This window comes from Leptonychotes weddellii, chromosome 9 (genome assembly GCF_054177405.1).
Source record: "Leptonychotes weddellii isolate Sample4059 chromosome 9, ASM5417740v2, whole genome shotgun sequence".
Taxonomy (NCBI): Eukaryota; Metazoa; Chordata; class Mammalia; order Carnivora; family Phocidae; genus Leptonychotes; species Leptonychotes weddellii.
The window spans coordinates 2,570,620-2,585,442 of NC_138377.1; the positions used below are offsets into that span (position 1 = coordinate 2,570,620).

General features: G+C 52.1%; 2 long non-coding RNA genes across 2 annotated transcripts; both read right to left on the bottom strand.

Moving 5' to 3' along the window:
• Positions 1–8,711: 8,711 nt before the first annotated feature.
• LOC145723351 (uncharacterized) lies at positions 8,712–11,205 on the bottom strand. Its single transcript, XR_014148277.1, has 2 exons — positions 9,980–11,205; positions 8,712–9,882 (listed from the first exon to the last, which is right to left on the bottom strand). It is a non-coding gene; the product is annotated as an uncharacterized LOC145723351 (long non-coding RNA).
• A 291-nt stretch (positions 11,206–11,496) lies between these two features.
• LOC145723350 (uncharacterized) lies at positions 11,497–14,572 on the bottom strand. The gene is made up of 2 exons (XR_014148276.1): positions 13,549–14,572; positions 11,497–13,430 (listed from the first exon to the last, which is right to left on the bottom strand). It is a non-coding gene; the product is annotated as an uncharacterized LOC145723350 (long non-coding RNA).
• Positions 14,573–14,823: the final 251 nt, after the last annotated feature.

Sequence of the window (14,823 nt, forward strand, 5' to 3'; positions counted from 1 at the left end):
ATAATAACACCACCAGTAGCTAACACTGAATGCTCACTCAGAGCTAAGCACTCTGCTGAGCACCCCCCACCTCCATCATGTCCTTTGGTGTAGGAACAGGGATGAAGAGGGAAATCTTTTAGGTGCAGGTTAGTGAACTCTGAATTGACCACATACCATCTGAGGCCCAGAAACCCAGCAGTGACCTGGCAGATGGAGAGGCTGCTTGCAGTCTGCACCATGAGTCAGCACCATTCAGGAGACCCCAGGAGGTGCAGCCACTTGGGCATCCAAGAGACTCTGCAACCTGGCCCTGAGCCACGGCAGCAGAGTGGCAGGCTTTGGTTTTGCAGCTCTGTATGATAGGCTCAAAATTAGAAGTGTTATTTCTAAGAGGATGGAAATCAGAAAAATCTGAACGATCTACAAGGATTCATACATTGACTCAAAGTGCTTGCATTTCTGTCTTATAAAGATGTTTGCTTGTTCAACACATAAGAATGGTCAATGTTGATTGCTCACTGTACCCAGGTGCTAAGCACCTTATTCCCTGGCTGGCTAGACTTCCCCGGGGGCTGCAAGGGGAGATCTCTTGTGAGGTGCCTCTTTGGCCTCCTGGCGCAGGACTCTGCCCGCCCCCCCATTGTCCTCCAAGCTGCCCCTGGGGGGTACAGGGTGGGGGGGTGAGGGGGGTCTTCACCCAAACCAGGCCTCTCCCACCGCTTGCTCCGTTAGGCATCTCAGCTTTCCCCTGTCCACAGTAGAAGGGGCTTCAATTGGCAGAGGGCAGCACGGGATGGCGGGGGGGAGGTGCGTGTTGGAAAGAGAACTCGTTCCAAGTTGATGGGGGATGATAGTAGCTGCTAGGCGGCTTGTATTTTTATCAGATATCGGTGAACTGTCTACACAGAGGAGATCACGTCCATTCCCCACGCCTCTCTTTTTTTTTTTTTAAAAAAAGACTTTATTTATTTATTAGAGAGCGAGCGAGAGAGAAACAGCATGAGAGGGGAGAGGGTCAGAGGGAGAAGCAGGCTCCCCGCTGAGCCGGGAGCCCGATGTGGTACTCGATCCCAGGACTCCAGGATCATGACCTGAGCCGAAGGCAGTCGCTTAACCAACTGAGCCACCCAGGCGCCCCCCACCCCTCTCTTTAAGGTACTGCACTGGATGGCTCTTCAAGTCCGGGCTGGGCGCTCAGTACCATCCCCACCCTGCCTCTCAGTCTCCCGACCCTGGGGTGGCACCGAGCCCCTGGACAGAAGCCTGGCTGGCCCTGCACCTTCAGGCTTTGCGCCTGGGATCGCCCCTCCTCTCCCTCCATATACCATACTGGACTTGCCCATTCATTCATTCATTCATTCATTCATTCATTCAATCTTTCATTCCAAGGGCTCCTTCCTTGAGGAATGCAGCGCGGCCCGGCCCAACGCTGGTGCTTGGTTAACTTAGGCTGTGGGACGAACGTCAGGGAACCGTGTGCTGGCGGTCGCAGCAGCCGCCGCCGGTGCACAGGGCACATTTTGGATTTTGACCTTCCAGCTGCTTCAAGCCCGGCGGGCCCCGCCGTTCGGCTGCCAGCGCGGACTGCACCTGCCCTTCGCTCACGGGGGAGGGGGTGCTTTCCGATGAGCTCGTCTCGGGACCCACCCCCTTTCCGTCCCGGTTCGGTCCAGGGGGCCTCAGGGTGAGGCTGGAGCCTGGTCGGGTTCCTGGAGGCTGCGAGTCGCGCTGGGCGTGGTCGGGGGGGAGCGTAGGGGCAGCGCCCCGACTGAGCAGAACGGTCTCTTGGCGCCCCCTAGTGACACGGAGGAGGACACGCGCGAGCCCCGGGCCCTCGAGCGCCAGGAGGCCCCTCCCCAGCCCGTGGCGCACCCGGCCCGGGGGCGCCACCAAGCTCACGTTCCCACGGCCCCAGAGCGAGTAATGGGAGTGACCAGAGGGGAATGCCAGCCTGTGGCCCGGCCTGCATCCCCCCACCCACTGGGGAGGTTAGAGAAATTTGTGTCTAAGGACAATTACGGGTCACTCCTACCCACAGGCCCTCGGAGACCCCTGACGCTGCCCTGGGTGCTCCTCTCTGGAGGTACCCCGCCCCTTCTCTCACCTAAGAACAACCTGTGTCCCCCACCAAGGCCACGGCTCCCTGCGTGCACTGGGCCCCATCCTTTCTCATGGACATCACCTCTGAATTCTCCCCTGGCTCCCAAATGTTTTCCTCTCCCTCCTGGATCCTTCCCTGCGGTGCCCAACCTGCTCCAATGCATCCCTTCTTTAAAAGGAAAGAAAACCCTGCCATATTGCCTGCCTGCTCCTCTCCATCTCTTTGCAGCCTTTTTCAGCAAAATGTCTTGAAAATGAGTGTGGGTGGGGACAGCCACTCACCCTATCTTGAACATAATGATCAGGCACTCCCCCACATCCCTGGGCAAGTGCTCATGTCCAGGTCACCGTGGCCTCCACATGGCCAAATCCAGTGATCCGTCCTCAGTTCTCATCTTGCTGGATTGCTGGGTGGCTTGACAGGGCAGGGCCCTATCCCCTTTCAATGTTTCCCTCACCTGGCCCTCCTCAAGCCAACCCCCGCTCCACCTCCTTTGCTGGACCCCCCTCTCTTTCCTACCCCTAAAGTTTGGCCCAATGCACAGTCTTCAGACCGCTTTTGTGTTCTAACCACACTGCCCAGGTGACCTCCCCTGGCCCCATGATATTCAACACACATCTATATACACTGTTATCTCCCAACCTTAGGGGCTACATTCTGCTGCTGTTGGGTGGAGTGTTCCAGGAAATGCCAATTAGGCCAAGTTGGTTAAAAGTGTTGTTCAGGTCTTCTATATCCTTACTGATTTTCTATCTACTTGTTCTACGCATTCTTTTTTTTTTTTTAAGATTTTATTTATTCATTTGACAGAGAGAGAAAGAGAGTACAAGCAGGAGGAATGGCAGGCAGAGGGAAAGGGAAGCAGAGGGAGAGGGGGAGGGAGAGGGAGAAGCAGGCTCCCCGCTGAGCCAGGACCCTGAGATCATGACTTGAGCTAAAAGGCAGACGCTTGACCTTAACCGACTGAGCCACCCAGGCGCCCCTGTTCTATGCATTCTTGAGAGAGGTGTTGAAATGTTGGATTACAATTGTGCATTTGTCTTGCTCCTTATGCTTCTGTCCATTTTTGCTTCATGAATTTGAAGCTCTGTGATGACATGCATAAACATACGGCATTATTGTGTCCTTTTCATGAATTGACCCCTTTATCATGTTGAAATGTCCCTCTATTCCTAGTGGTGTTATTTGGCCTATAATTTACTTTGATTTTGGCATAGCCACTCTGGCTTTCCTTGGATCAGTGTTGGAGCAGTCTATCATTTCCCACCCTTTATTTTTAACTTATTGGGGCCTTTGTATTTAAAGTGGATTTCTTACAGGCAGCGCATAGTTGGTTTTTGCTTTTTAAAAATCCTATCTGACAATCTACTGGCCCTCACCTGGGCTGCCTGAGAGCTGCCTGCCAGCCCAAGGGGAACAGTCTCTATAAACATAGGACAGAGTGATCAGTTCTCTGTGGCTTCACATCCCTCTTAGATGGAGAATGATCCTTGGCTTGCCCACTTGGACCCTGAGTGATCTGGTCCTTGGCTTGCCTCCAAACCCATTACCTTCCTCTGTCCACCTTGGCATGCTGACCTATTGTCCCTAGTGACAGCAAGATGCCTCAGCCTGAGGGTCTTTCCCTTGTTCTAGAATGCTCTCCCTCCAGAGTCCTCAAGGGTTCACTCCTTCTCTTCATCAGCCCTCTGCTCAAGTGTGACCCTCTAGAGGGGACCTCGACCACCTTCCCCACCATTCTCCCCTTTATTTATCACTTTATTGTCTTCAGAGCATGTTTCTCTGCACAATACACAATCTGTGCTTCTCACTCGTGGTCTGTGCCCCCAACTAGAATGTGACCCCATGAGATCAAGGACTTTCTCTTGGTAATGGCAAATCTTAGTGTGTCTGTGCTTGGAACTGCATCTTGCTTGGTATGGGTGTGGAATAAATCTTTGGGGTGTGAGTAAATAAACAGAGCCCTTTTCTTTTCTCCAGGTGAATTACAAGGTGATTCTAAAAGAATAGAACTAAAAAAAAAAAAAAAAAAGTTATTACTCAGCAAGTAAGTTACAAACGCATCAAAGCCTAATTGTAAAGAAACAGTCACAGCTTATTTCTATAATATTATAAACGTGCACTAACTGCCCAGTGTGTCACACCCACATGTCAATCCCTGGTCTAATTCAGGCCTTTGCAGTTTATCTCCGTTCATGATCAAAATGGCAGCCATAATGCATTCCTTCATTTCCTCAAGACTTTGAGAAGAGGGGACACAAATACAAAGTTTTCAGTGAATCCTCATGAAGAGTCCTTGCTGGGATATCTGGGGATTTGGGAGGTCTGTCCTCCAAAAGGCATGTTCAAGTCCTACCCCCTGGTACTTGTGAATGGGACCTTCCTTGGACATTGGGTCTTTGGAGATGTCATCAAGTTGAGATTAGGTCATTCATTCTGGATGAGAGTGGACCCTAAATCCAATGACTGGTGTCTTCACAAAAGACGGAAATGTGGACCCAGACACATAGACCCACACAGGGAGAGCGCCAGGTGAGGATGGAGGCGGAGACTGGGTGCACCTTTTAGCAAGGATGCAAAAGGTTGCCAGCAGCCACCAGGAGCTGGGAGAGAGGCACGGGACAGTAAAAATAATTCTGCAAGTTGAAATTATGCAAAACAGTATTTTTTTTAAAGATCATATTTATTTATTATTTTAGATAGAATGCGCTCGAGTTGGGAGGGGCAGAGGGGAAAGGGTAAAGGGGGAGGAGAGGGAGAAAGAATCTGAAGCAGGGGACCAACACGGGACTCAATCCCACAACTTCAAGATCATGACCTGAGCTGAAACCAAGAGTGGGGCGCTCAACCAACTGAGCCACCCAGGCGCCCCCGTGCAAAGCAATCTTGATAGTTGCAGGACATTGTGAATACACTAGAAACCACTGAATCATACATTTTAAAATGGTTAAAGTGGTGAATTTTATGTTATGTGAATTTTATCTCAATAAAAATAGTTTTTAAATGGACACGTGGAGAGAAAAAAAAATCCGTCAGACAAGTATGATTGTCCTATGATCTCCCAAAAACTTTCTTATTGGTTATAAATACGTAGGCAAATAAAAATAGTAAAACTAGGGCGCCTGGGTGGCTCAGTTGGTTAAGCGGCTGCCTTCGGCTCGGGTCGTGATCCCAGGGTCCCGGGATTGAGTCCCGCGTTGGGCTCCCCGCTCAGTGGGGAGTCTGCTTCTCCCTCTCCCTCTGCCCCTTCCCTGGCTCATGCTCTCTCTCAAATAAATAAATAAAATCTTTTTAAAAAATAGTAAAATGAATATTTATGTAGAACACTCTATCTTAAAATATCAGAAACATTGAGAGTGATAGTGCTTATTTCTTTGTTCGAAAGCGGCACAGATGCTAAAATTGGAACGACCCAGAGGAGATGAGCGTGAGTCTGCACAACGTGGATGCACAAGTTTGTGGAGCAGTCCCTGTTTGTTCGACAGTGTGAATGTACACGATGCCACAGAACCAGCCACTTGGAAGTGGTTAAGGTGGTAGATTTCAGCCTCGGGACATGGTCCTTCCAGATTCGGCCTCGCCAGGCTCCTCCGGCTGCTGGCGTCCCCGCGCCTCTGCAGCGCTTTCCTCTGGGACCCCACTGCTGGTGCATCCAGGCGTGACCTCCAGGGTTAACACTTCCTGCTCCTCGCCGCTCTCACCTTTGCTGGCCAAGTCCCGGCTTCACGGATGCACTTTTGCGAAATGGCAAGTGTATTCATCACGGAAGGCGGCGCAGCTACCGACTGCTGGGTGCGCGGGAACTGAGTAACGTGCGCGGTGACCGGTGACCCACGGACTTTGAAAGAAGCGCCAGATGGTCACTGATGATGACACACGACTGTGATGTAGGTAGTGATTTGCAGGCTGGAGAGCTCACCGCAGTCTGTACCCGGTGCAATTACTCAGTTAATACACAGGGTGACAGGTACTGGAACTGTGCGGCTGGGGGACTGCTGTTATTTTACTATACCGTGGTAACAAAAATTTGTGCATATTGAAACCGTGCAGAGCAGGGACTGCCTATATTGAAATCTGCTTCCCCACCCCATCTTGCTTTCCCTTCTCTGCATTCAAGGAGCAGCCGGTCGCAGGGCCCGTTTCTCCAGGACTGAAGCGGAAGTTGCCTATGGGTCTTTTGGACTTCGTTTTTTCCCAAAAGCCCAAGCCCTTAGGAGAACAAAGGGGAAGGGAGGAGGGATGGCTGAAGTGATGGCTCCCTTGTGGGCAAGGTGTCCTGGAGAAGCAGGGTCGACAAAGCATCTTGGACCACAGGGAGACTCCCCTGGTCTGGGGCGAGGAGAGGCAGGTGAGGGGGTTCTGGGCCTGCTGCCTCCAGTCCCCAGAGAGCAAAGCAAGAGAGGTATGGCACCCAGGTGACAGGACCCCAGGCAGGCTGGGCAAAGGGGCCCACAGGGGGGCTGGAGGGCTGGGACCAGGGGGGCTGCCATGATCAGTGTGGACAGATAACCCGGGGCAGCAGGCTCCCCCACAGGGCCCTATCCCTGCAGGAGTCCTGACTTAGGAAGGGGGCAGAACTCCAAAACTGATGCCCATGGTATCGGGGAATGAGGTCTTGGGTCAGAAATGAGGCTGTTACAGAAAATGGAGTCAGTGGGCTTGCCCGCACCCCCGAGTCCGTGGCCGGAGACTCAGGCCTGGGAAGACTGGGCGGTGGCCCCACTGTGAGGAGTGGCCTGTCCGAACGGCTACATTCACAGCACTAGTGAGGCAGGTTATTACCACTGCAGTTTGAGGATGTGGAGGTAGCAAGTTCAGAGCAGAAGTAATTGCTTCAGGTCTCATCGGTAACAAGAGGTGGAGCGGGGATTCAAACTCAGATACTGCCCGTGCCTAGAGACTTTTACCCACCAGGAGGGCGTGGGCTGGGTCCTGTTCTATCGTTTTTTCAGTCCCCTGTGCACCATGGTGCAAACCGTGATCTCAGAGGGTGCTCAGAGATCCCTGAGAAACAGGGGATGCTGTCAGGCTGCTGGGACGGAGTACAAGCCAGAGGCGGCCTGACCCCTAGTGGCTAGTCGGTGTAATTGCAGGTCCCAGCCCGTGATGCTCCCCAAAGGCGAGGGTTCCAGGTCCTGGTCCTCTCCAACCCCACCCCCCACCCGCCCAGGGTTCTGCAGCTACCTGCTGCCCTAGCCAACTTTCCCTCCCTGCCAGGCAGGGCAGTGCTGGGCCAGAAACTGAATAGGCTCTGGTAGATATTTATTCAATTTCATTTAATTCCATAAGATCTGGGGCATCTGGGTGGCTCAGTTGATTGTCTGCCTTCGGCTTCGGTCATGATCCCACAGTCCTGGGATTGAGCCCCGCATTAGGCTCTCTGCTCTCTCTCCCTATCTCTCTCTCAAATAAATAAAATCTTTTTAAAAAGTTCCATAAGATCTTTCATTCCAGGACTGCGGGATGGGCAGAGGCTGAATTTCCTTCCTTCTTGCTGAGGGAAGCCTATTGCTGGCCTAAAGCAACCACGCGTCCATCCAAAAACCTGCTCAGGTTACGCATACAAGTGTTTACTTGGAAGAAAAAGAACCCTATAATGTAAACATTTTACAGAGACAACCCAAAATTTCCAGCAGAATGCCCTGGGTTGGGTGAGGTGCAAAGCACAGGACATAGCATCCTGTTAGGTTAAGACTTTGTTTGACTTCAGTGCAATGGTCACTTTCACCATGGGGGTAGGGGAACACGTCTACATTTTTATTGACAAGACAAAGCCCTTCTTCAGCCTCAAAGGGATAGGACATAAAATAAAATGGTTTATCAGAAAATGTTATAATTTTCTTTATCACGATCTCCTGGCACTGCCAGCCTTTTTAAAGGTTTTTTTTTTTTTTTTTAAAGATTTTATTTATTTGACACAGAGCGAGAGAGACAGCTCACAAGCAGGGGGAGCGGGAGAGGGAGAAGCAGGCTCCCCGCTGAGCAGGGAGCCCAACGTGGGGCTTGATCCCAGGACCCCGGGATCATGACCCAAGCCGAAGGCAGATGCTTAACCGAGTTACCCCCCCTTTTTAAGTTTGATATCAGTTGGTGTTTCTCTATATTGAACACTCTAGTGTTTAGTTGTTAAGATTTAATTTTTAAGTAAACTCTACACTCAGTGTGAGGCTTGAACTCATGAAACTGAGATCAAGAGTCGCATGCTTTACTGACTGAGCCAGTCAGGCGCCCCTCGTATTTATTTTCTAAGTTGAGCGAGTAGAGGACCCCGCAGGTAACATCGAACCTCCCGCACTTCCATTCCTCACCTACAGTGAAGACAAGAAAAAGCCAGACCCCATGCTTAGAAGCATGCTGTCCAGCCTGGTACAGACAGCTGTGCACGGCCTGGGGCTGTCAGTGGTTTTTTGTTTTGTTTTGTTTCTGTTTGCTTTTTATTTTTATTTTTTTTATTTTTTTTTTTAAAGATTTTATTTATTTATTCATGAGAGATAGAGAGAGAGGCAGAGGGAGAAGCAGGCCTCCCGCTGAGCAGGGAGCCCGATGCGGGACTCGATCCCAGGACCCTGGGATCATGACCTGAGCCGAAGGCAGACGCTTAACCGACTGAGCCACCCAGGCGTCCCGAGTTTTTGTTTGCTTTTTAAAGTAGGCCCCATGCCCAACGTGGGGCTTGAACTCACGACCGTAGGATCAAGAGTCACATGCTCTAGCGACTGAGCCACCAGGTGTCCCTGTCAATGGGTCTTTTATTAAAAATGGGCGGCTGGGGTCAAATAAGTTCAGGAATCACTGGGTCAGACAAAGCTTAACCGGTTTCTTCATGACAGGACTTTTCAGAGCCTCTAAAAAGTCCTTCGAATCTTTGGAGGAAGGGGAAGGTGCAACATTTCCCAAGTTACTTGGCTTTGGGGCTCTTTTAGGGGGGAACATCAAAGCTCAGCTCCTGGGGGGCTAGAGATCTATGGTGATACTTGGAGAACACTATCCTAGAACACAGAGCCATGTGTTTAATAAACATGGCCATTACTGCATGGGGGTTTGTTGTTTTTGTTTTTTTCTTAAGAAGGCAACTAGCCCCTCCTCTTGTTCGTCCTCATTTTGACCAGAAGGAGTTTTCTGCATCCATACGGCAGCCTCAGCTCCTGGCTTGTCAAAAGACACATCTCTGTTATGAAGATGGTTTTGGAGGAGTTCGGGCTGCTTTGCTGGCCCTGCAGTGAGGGGTGAGCAAGGCCTGGCTCTGATAGGATCCTGGCACCGCCACCACCAGCTGTGTGACCTTGGGTGAGTCCCTTAACCTCTCTGTGCTAAGTTCCCCTTCTTTAAATGAGGCTAATGAGCATACCTGCCCCTGGGGCTGTGTGAGGAGTAAATGAGATCAAGTGGTAAAGCTACCAGCACAGTGAGTGATCAATCACAGGCAGCCCTACTAATGGTATTATTAGTAGTAATAGTAATGGTGATGGTGCTGATCCCAGGTCTGTGGAGGAAACTTACTAGGAGATCGTAAGAGCTCCAAGGGGCAGTTCCATTTTGTTTTGAAATAGACGGGTTTCCTTTGTTGAAGAGCAAAGAGCAGAAGTCTTGTTTAGTATACGTGCTGCCAAAGGGAGCACCAGAAATCTTGTTTAAATTGCATCTTAAGGGGCGCCTGGGTGGCTCAGTTGGTTAAGCATCTGCCTTTGGCTCCAGTCATGGTCCCAGGCTCCTGAGATCGAGTCCCGCATCGGGCCCTCTGCTCAGCGGGGAGCCTGCTTCTTCCTCTCCCTCTGCCTGCAGCTCTGCCTACTTGTGCTCTGTCAAATAAATAAATAAAAAGTCTTTAAAAAATTGCATCTTAATTTCTTTGCTTTAAAAAAAAAAAACGTGTGGTGAAAAATACATAAAACTCACCATTTTAGCCATGTTGAAGTGTGCAATTAGGGGCATTAAGGACATTTGTAAATCTGCAGCCACCATCACCACCCATGTCCAGGATGTCTTCATCATCCCAAAGAGAAATTCGCTACCCATTAAACCGTAACTCCCCGCCACCCCCAACCCGAGGGGCGGTTCTGACAAGGGACACTCTGGAGGATGAAGCTCCCCCCTCAGTGTCCTGCCTCATGCAAGGACCCTGCGCCCCACTCAGCTGTCACCTGTCAAGCAGAACGCCAAAACGCAGCCCCAAGCAGCAGCCCCATCCCCAGCGTTTACTCAGACTTAAAGCCAAGGAAAAGGTAAGCAGTTATGTGCTGCTTTAACCTCCTCTCTCAATATGGTGCCTTCCGAAAAAAGTGAGGTGGACAACTACACGTGATGGGATCCTGGCCCAGGAAAATCAAGGAAAAACTAAGAAAATCTGAACTATGGACTCTAGTCAATAATAATGCATCAAGGGGCGTCTGGGTGGCTCAGTCAGTTGATTCTGACTCTTGATTTCAGCTCAGGTCGTGTTCTCAGGGTTGTGAGATCGAGCCCCGTGTCGGGTTCTGTGCTCAGTGGGGAGTCTGCTTGGGGTTCTCTAAATAAATAAATCTTTAAAAAAAATGTATCGGGGCACCTGGGTGGCTCAGTCGTTGAGCCTCTGCCTTCAGCTCAGGTCATGTTCCCAGGGTCCTGGGATCGAGCCCCGCATCAGGCTCCCTGTTCATCGAGAGGCCTGCTTCTCCCTCTCCCACTTCCCCTGCTTGTGTTCCTGCTCTCGCTATCTCTGTCAAATAAATAAATAAAATCCTTAAAAAAAATTAAAAATGTTATCAAGGGGCACCTGGGTGGTCAGTTGGTTAAGTGCTGCCTTCAGCTCAGGTTGTGATCCCAGGGTCCTGGGATTGAGCCCCACGTTGGGCTCTTTGCTTGGCAGGGAAACTGCTTCTCCCTCTCTCACTGTCCCTGCCCTGCTTGTGCTCTCTCTCCCTCTCTCTAATGAATAAATAAATATTTAAAAAAATTTAAAACTTAAAAAAATAAAATAAGGAATGTATCAATATTGTTTCCCCAGTTGTAGCAAAGGTACCAGACTAATGTGTTACTAGTAAGGCAAACTGTGTGTGTGTGTGTGTGTGTATCTGTGTGAGAGGGGGCCTATGAGCACGCCATACTCTCAATTTTTCTGTAAATCTAACATTGTTTCAAAAAAAAAAAAAGTCTAGGGGCGCCTGGGTGGCTCAGTTGGTTAAGCGACTGCCTTCGGCTCAGGTCATGATCCTGGAGTCCTGGGATCGAGTCCCGCATCGGGCTCCCTGCTCGGCGGGGAGTCTGCTTCTCCCTCTGACCCTCCTCCCTCTCATGCTCTCTGTCTCAAATAAATAAATAAATAAATAAAATCTTTAAAAAAAAAAAAAAGTCTATTAAAACAGAAAGTGACGGAGTGCCTGGATGGCTCAGTCGTTAAGCGTCTGCCTTGGGCTCAGGTCATGATCTGAAGCCTGCTTCTCCCTCTCCCACTCCCCCTGCTTGTGTTCCCTCTCTCTGTCTCTCTGTCAAATAAATAAAATCTTGAAAAACAAAAACAGAGATAGTGAGGCAAGGGATGTTGTGATGACCGCCCTGCCAGTGAGCCCCGCTTCTTGAGGACCAGATGTCCTGATGGGGCTGGCGGGCAACTTTGGGACTGAGGGAAAGGCGGTGAGGTGGCCGTGCTCAGTCCAGCTGCAGGCCCCTCCCTGTGCTGTGAAAATCGCCATCTCCAGGCCTGTGGCTCCAGCACCCTAATCATGCTCCCAGACCACAAGCCTTTTGAGACCTGGAGTGCCAGATTTTCCAGATACCGGGGTTGATGATGGAAATACAGTCCCATTTCAGGGCTGGGGACATGTGTGACAGGTGGGGCCCCCAGGACAAGGCCCGAGTCCCTTCTGGAGGTGCAGCATAGGCCTCCTGCAACCTCTGGCCTGAACCGTCACCAGGGAGCCTCTGAGAGCACAGGTCTGGGCACTGTTAGGGCACACCACAGAGATTTCACCCCCACTGGCCACCCTACGTGGCAGCCTCAGAGCTCAGAGACCTGGGCCATAAACCATACAGAGGAAGATGGGACCACTCGGCCAGGCTTTTCCCATGAAGACTCCACAGCCTAGAGTGGGGATCAGGCATGGGAGAATCAAGGGGAAGAGGGCTGCTGCCCTGTCCTGGGCAGACAGAGATGCCCGTGTGGTTGGGAACCGAGCGCATACTGCCTTCTGACCTCTGGGTGGGGTGCGGCGGGCGCGCTAGTATCCAGCTTGGTAAGAACAGCAAAGCAGTTCCTGTGGCGGGTGGGGGCTGTCTTAAAACCCCACAATAGCCTTATCTCACTAGGTTACAATTCCAAGTCCTTTTTGTTTTTAAAAAAAAATTTTTTTTTTTAAAGATTTTTTTTTTTTTTATTCATGAGACAGAGCGAGGGAGAAAGGCAGAGGGAGAAGCAGGCTCCCAAGGAGCAGGGAGCCCGATGCGGGACTCGATCCCAGGACCCTGAGATCACGACCTGAGCCGAAGGCAGACGCTTAACCATCTGAGCCACCCAGGTGCCCTCCAAGTCCTTTTTGTGGCCATCTGTTATCTCTTTGACTATCACCTATCCTCAAACCCACACTCACTCCACTGAGGATCCCACCCACCTCAGGTCCCTTGCACGTGCTGTGCCCTCTGCCAGGATGCTCTTCCCTGACTTTTTTCAAAGTCCCCTTCTCAGTAAGGCCTTCCCTGCCCCTTATATAAATCTGTTCTCACCTCCTAGACGCTTCCTCGGTTTTGTTTTTTTCCCCAGTAGATCTCATCACTTCTAATACAGTATGAATGTTATCTTGTTTATTGGTCTCTTTCCGGCACTAAAAGGTAAGCTCTGGAAGGGCAAGGATTTCTAACCACCCCCCCCTTTTTTTTTAAGATTTTATTTATTTATTTGACAGAGACAGACACAGTGAGAGAGGGAACACGAGCAGGGGGTGTGGGGGAGGAAGAAGCAAGCTTCCCGCGGAGCAGGGAGCCCGATGCGGGGCTCGATCACAGAACCCTGGGATCATGACCTGAGCCGAAGGCAGACGCTTAATGACTCAGCCACCCAGGGCCCTCTACCTCTTTTGCTTCATGCTAGATCCCTAGCACCTAGAGAAGTGCCTGGGAGCAGCAGGTGTTTTGATAGGTACTTGCTGAATTGAATGAATTAAGCTGCAGGTGATTCTCTTGGGGTCTTGCATATTTCCCCCCCTCCTTCGAGTTCGGGCTTCTAGGCTCCTCACTCCCACTGCTTCTCCTCTTTTCCCGGCTCTGCCAGAGACCCTCCTGTCCCTCGTATAATGGGCTCAAGACACCAGGCAGTTCTGCCCCAATCAGGAAGGGAGACTGGGAAGCAGCGGGCTCCATCCTCCGGGGTCACCAGTACCTTGAGCAAAAAGCAGTGGGGAAAGGGAGTGTCACAGGGTTTGGGTGACTCCGAATGGCATGGAGGGGGGTGCTCCTCTTGGCTCACCCACCCTCGCTTCTCAGGGTGCAAAAGCTACCTGGTTGACGGTCTGCAGGCTGGTTAGGCCGATGCCTGGGTTCAACCCTGGCTCCTCCACTTCCAGGCTGCGACGCCTCAGTAAAGTCTCTCCCCGTCTATGGGCCTCAAGAGCACTACTGACCACTCACTGCTGCTGTAAAAACGTAGTAACGTTAAGGGGCGCCTGGGTGGCTCAGTCGGTTAAGCGTCTGCCTTCGGCTCAGGTCATGATCCCAGCGTCCTGGGATCGAGCCCCGCATCGGGCTCCAGGAATTGTGACCTGGTTTAACCAATCTGGAACTACCTGGTCAGCGTGAGTGAAGTAATCTGCCGCACAGATCCCGGTCTTTCCCCAGAGGAAGGTGCCCTTGCCTGAAACAATCCACTCCTCGCTAGGAACTTCCTTCTTTGGCCCACTTCAGTCGACAGAAGCCTTCCATTTTCTACCGCCCCCTCAGAGCTCCTCCTACTCGCTGGCTGGGAGGCTGCCCGGGTCAGGAATTGTTGAATAAAGCCCGTCCCATCTTCAAACTCACTCAGATGTGTCTTAACAGTACGAGAAGCAAAGCCAAGCGGTCCGCCACACAGCCCTAGGCTGAAGCGGGCCACAGACAGCGGCTCTGCTCCGCTCCACACCCCGACGCGCGGGCAGCCTTCCGAGACCGGCGGCTCCAAGTTCAGGCCACCGCCCTGCCTCACTTGGCGGCGCACGTCCACGCTGCCTCACGCAGGCCCAGTAGGCGGGCTCTTCAGTTAGCAAGTGACCGACCGGCCGATCTAGGCCCGGTGCAGCGGCCGGCTCCGGCGGGAAGCCCCCTAGCTCCGCCGTCCCCGATTCCGGCGCCAGGTCTACGTCCCCAGCCCGCTCCCGCCACAGACAAACCAAGAACGCCACCCACGCAGTCATGTGTCCGAGAGGCGGGGCGATCACGTGCCCCAGAAGCCCGGCCTGTCACGTGATCTTAGGGACCAACCCCTAAGCGGCCGGAACGGGGAGGCCTTGGGATAGGCCCATCCCAGCCAGGGGGCGGGACTTTGCTCGGAGGCGGGGAAGCCTTGCCCGCCGCTCCCCGCCCACATGTCACCCGCGTGAATCTCGCTCGCCCGCGAGACCTGGCGTCCGGCGGCGGCCTGCGACGCCCACGGTTCCGCGGGCCGGAGCAGGGCTGTAGCGTTTCAGGGTGGCCCACGCGTGCCGCTTGCGTCACTCTTCCGAGCAGGCCTTGAGATTAGACCACTTACCGCCCTGGAACCTTGCTCGCCTCCGCGCTTTGTCCCGTGTCTGGAGAATGGG